Genomic DNA, 5,000 nt, shown 5'->3' on the forward strand with positions numbered 1-5,000 from the left:
GAGAGAGAGAGAGAGAGAGAGAGAGAGAGAGAGAGAGAGAGAGGGAGAGAGAGAGAGATAGAGAGAGCTGGGGGAGAAGGCGTGGTGGATGCGGGATTCCTACCCCAGGAGGTGGGTGGGACTGTGGGGATCCCCCCCCCCTCCCTCCTCATGGTTGGGATCACGTGGGAGGAAGGGGGAAGCCTTCGAGCGAGCTACAAGAAAGACTTGATCAGGCCTCGGATGAGACGAAGGTGGTTGGTCGGTCGAGTGAGACTGCAATGGATCGAATTGAGCGAGAAGCCGCAGGAGACCACGAGGAGCCCAAGGAAACGTAAGGAGGAGGAGGAGGAAGAGGAGGAAGAGGAGGAGGGAGATGTAGGGGCTCTTCTTCTTCCTCTTCTTCCTCTTCTTCCTCTTCTTCGGAGGAGGAGAAGACAAGGCGTGCCCGAGAATGCCGCAGAATGTCAGTGAGAATGCTGTGGGCGAGGCAGTGGCGATAATGGTGGCAGTTGTGGTTGGTAGGGATTGTGGTGTTCATAGTTGTGGTGGTAGTGTTGGTGGACGTGATGGTGGCAGTGGTAGTGTTTGTGGTGTTAAAGGTGATAATGGGAGTGTTGGTGTTGGTAATGATGTCACTGTTGGTGGTGATGTTTGTGATGTTAATGGCAGTGGTGGTTAGTGGTGATAATGGTGGCAGCGGTGGTAGAGGAACTGATGTAGTACGTGCACTGGGAAGGAAACAAGTAGGCGGATGAGGGAAGAGAGGGGAAGGAGGAAGGGAGGGAGGGAAGAGAGGGGAAGGAAGGAAGGAAGGAAGGGAGAGAAGGAATTAGGGAAGGAGGGGGGAAGGAAGGAGGGAAGGAGGGGGGAAGGAAGGAGAGAAGGAATTAGGGAAGGAGGGAAAGAAGGGAGGGAAGCAGGGGGGAAGGAAGGAAGGGAGGGAAGGGATTAGGGAAGGAGGGAAAGAAGGGAGGGAGGGAGGGAAGGGGAGAAGGAGTTAGGGAAGTAGGGAAGGATGTAGGGAGGGAGGGAAGGAGGGAGGGAAGGGGAGAAGGAGTTAGGGAAGTAGGGAAGTATGTAGGGAGGGAGGGAGGGAGGGAAGGAAGGAAGGAGGGAAGGGGAGAAGGAGTTAGGGAAGTAGGGAAGGATGGAGGGAAGGAGGGAGGGAGGGAGGGAAGGGGAGAAGGAGTTAGGGAAGGGAAGGAGGGAGGGAGAGAGGGAAGGGGAGAAGGAGTTAGGGAAGTAGGGAAGGATGTAGGGAGGGAGGGAAGGAAGGAAGGAAGGAGGGAGGGAGGGAAGGAAGGAAGGAGGGAGCGAGGGAGGGAGGGAGGGAGGGAAGGGGAGAAGGGGTTAGGGAAGTTGGGAAAGAAAGGAAGGAGGGAGGGAAGGGGAGAAGGAGTTAGGGAAGTAGGGAAGGATGGAGGGAAGTAGGGAAGGGGAGAAGGAGTTAGGGAAGGGAAGGAAGGAGGGAAGAGGAGAAGGAGTTGGGGAAGTAGGGAAGGATGTAGGGAGGGAGGGAAGGAGGGAAGGAGGGAGGGAGGGGGGAGGGAAGGAAGGAAGGAGGGAGGGAGGGGGGGAGGGAAGGAGGGAGGGAGGGGGGGCACGCGTAGCCCGGGAGTGAGTATAGGATCCAGGTGCTCGCTCTCAATGCGCAGGTGTAGGACATGGTCTCGCCGAGGACCGCCAAGCCGGAAGGCGGAGGAAGATTACGAGTTACGGTAACAGTTGACGCGAGCGCGCGCGTGTGTGTGTGGAAGAGCAATGACCGCAGTGGATGGGGGATAATGTGAACAAATAAAGGAGGGAGGATAGGAGGAGCGGGGAGGGAGGAAAGGAAGAAGGAAAGGAAACGAAGGAGGTAAAAGGAAATGGTGAGACATGGAGGATAGAAGGAAAGGGAAGAGAGGAGTGGGAAGGAGAGGAAATAGGAAAAGAAAAGGAATCGAGAGAGTGAAGAGGAGAAAAGGAGGGACGGGAAGGGAGGACTTAAGAAAAAAGAAAGAAACTGAAAGAGAAAGTAAAGGCGGGAAGGGAGAAAATAGGAAGGAAAGGGGTTAAAAGAGAAAAGAATAGGGAAGTGAAGTGTGGGAAATCATAAATGGGTGCTGTAGGACTTGGCGTATACTCGAAAAAGAAGTAAATCGTGGGGTTTGAGGTCCGAAAACATACTTTACTCAGAGTGAATACAGAGAGAGAATGCCTTTCGAGCTTGGGTATTTGGGCGGGGTGGATGAAGGGCGATTCAGGATGTGAACAATGTGGCTAGGTGTGCCTGTGTGTGTGTGTGTGTGTGTGTGTGTGTGTGTGTGTGTGTGTGTGTGTGTGTGTGTGTGTGTGTGTGTGTGTGTGTGTGTGTGTGTGTGTGTGTGTGTGTGTGTGTGTGTGTGTGTATTCACCTTGGTCTTTGGATCACGTGTTGGACTCGTGATCGATAGCTATTTCCCTCCCGGAAGAGAGCTCAGAGCTCGTATGACCGATCTATGGGTAATGCTATGACCTTTCACACACACACACCGCCAACTCCCCGCCCACGAGAGTCAGAGTAACGACCCGAAGCGCAGCGATACCGAAATAATTTCGGCCCTGGGCAGGATTCGAACCAGGCACTGCGAGCACCCCCGTACTTCACAGTCCAGTGCTCTACCAACCGCGCCGCCGAGTCGTGTGTGTGTGTTTGTGTGTGTGTGTGTCTGTATGTGTGTGTGTGTGTGTGTGTGTGTGTGTGTGTGTGTGTGTGTGTGTGTGCGTGTGTGTGAGTGTGTGTTCAGGGAAGGCTGAGCCAGTCCAGGTCTATGAAGAGAGTTTTAGAGGACGCCAGTAATGCAGACACGGGAACAGGTAGCGAGTGCCAATGGGAGGGAATGAATCATATATAAAGGTTATTGGCCTGCTAGTGGGAGTGGATTGATGGGTAGCTGGGCGAGTGAGAAGGAGATAGGAGAGTAGGGGAAGGGAGGAAGGGAGAGAGAAAAGAGTAGGAAAGAGTAGAGAGCTCTTGGAAAGAGTGGTGAGACGAAACGGATCGAAGAGGGAAGATGGAGCGAAAGGTTATAGCCGGAGATAGTGACACTGGAGGTAGGAGGAGGTAGAAGCAGCTGCAAGGGCAGCTGGAGATCGAAGAAATGCGGCCAGAAACACGAAAAGAAAGAGAGGTCGATATGCAGAAGAGATAAGGAAAAAGAGAAGAGTGAAAGAGAGAGAGAGAGAGAGAGAGAGAGAGAGAGAGAGAGAGAGAGAGAGAGAGAGAGAGAGAGAGAGAGAGAGAGAGAGAGAGAGAGAGAGAGAGAGAGAGAGAGAGAGAGAAAGAGAGATAGTAATAGAAAAACAGGTTCACTATGAGAAAAAAACGAGTGAAGATGAAAGAAAAGGTGAAGGAAGAGAAAGGCGAAAAGGAAAGATAAGAGGAATAGAAGAGGAGAACGAGCGATGAAGAGGAGGAGGAGGAGGAGGAGGAGGAGGAGGAGGAGGAGGAGGGTAAGGAGGGGTGGTGCATGAGGAGAGGTAAGAGAAGAGGGTCATGTGAATTGAGGAGGAAGAGGGAAGGGAGGCGAGGCAGATACTGCTATAAAGGAAGGTTGTGGAAGGGAAGCGAGTGCATTGAGGAAGGGTGGGGCAGAAGAGAGGGAGGAGAGAGGAGGGAGGGAGGGAGGGAGAGGGGCAGGGAGGGAGAAGTAGGTGCATAGAGAGATCTAAAGGAGGAGGAGGAGGGTGGAGAGGCCATGACGCTGAACACTTGGAGTGTAGCCAAGGGACAAGCCAATCTCTTTCCAAGCAGTACGGTCCTACTGGTGCACGCACGCACGCACGAGCAAGCATGCGCACGCAGGCGCACGCAAGTACACACAAGCGCACACGCAGGCGCACGCAAGTACACACAAGCGCACACGCAGGCACACGCAAGTCAAATTGCAAGCAATTATACAAACCTGGCGTTCTCGTTGTAAGATAGGTGATAATTAAATGAATAAATGAATGAATGAATAAACAAATAAATCAATAAACAAACAAATAAACAAATGAATAAACAAACAAATAAATATGTTAATAAATAGACGTATAAATATATAACTCTTGAATACTGTTATAGATGTCATTTCTCAAGACCATTTTCATAACACAGTGACGCGATTCATTTGTTCTTCTCATTGAGATTAGGCGATTTCGATGTAGGTCCATAGCTAATGGGAGTCTCGATCGTGCATGAATAAAATCACCTGTTCTTAGCCAGAAAAAAGTATATATACTTTGTTCATCTCCGTGCTAAAGAGGCTTGATCTTCCGTGCAGGAATAGACCTCACGAATTGGAGTGGCTCACGCACGCACGCACGCACGCACGCTCACGCACGCACGTGTGTGAAGATTCATGTCGGGTCTTGCGGGAGGACATTACACATTTAACTACTTTACTCGTTTATTCTCTGCACACGGACAAGAAAACACGCGCGTGCAGGCACGGGTGAAGCTGGCTCCCTTTCTCCCCTTTCCTTCTCCCCCCTCTCCCCCCTCTCTCCCCCATGCACACCCCCCCACCCACACCCATAAATCCCATGCGACTTAGACATTGGTGCAAGGCAACAGGAATGAGGCGAATAGAATCGCCTGGTGGCACACAGGAACAGAAGGAAAAGAAGGTGTGTGTGTGTGTGTGTGTGTGTGTGTGTGTGTGTGTGTGTGTGTGTGTGTGTGTGTGTGATTCACCATGGTCTTGGATCACGTGCTGGACTTGTGATCGACAGCTACTACCCTCCCGGAAGAGAGCTCAGAGCTCATATGTGTGTGTGAGATTCACCATGGTCTTGGATCACGTGCTGGACTTGTGATCGACAGCTACTACCCTCCCGGAAGAGAGCTCAGAGCTCATATGTGTGTGTGTGTGTGTGTGTGTGAATGTGTGTGAGATTCACCATGGTCTTGGATCACGTGCTGGACTTGTGATCGACAGCTACTACCCTCTCGGAAGAGAGCTCAGAGCTCATGTGTGTGTGTGTGTGTGTGTGTGTGTGTGTGTGTGTGTGTG

The sequence above is a fragment of the Oratosquilla oratoria genome, chromosome 13 (genome assembly GCF_046742065.1).
Source record: "Oratosquilla oratoria isolate Oo_2021 chromosome 13, ASM4674206v1, whole genome shotgun sequence".
Lineage (NCBI taxonomy): Eukaryota > Metazoa > Arthropoda > Malacostraca > Stomatopoda > Squillidae > Oratosquilla > Oratosquilla oratoria.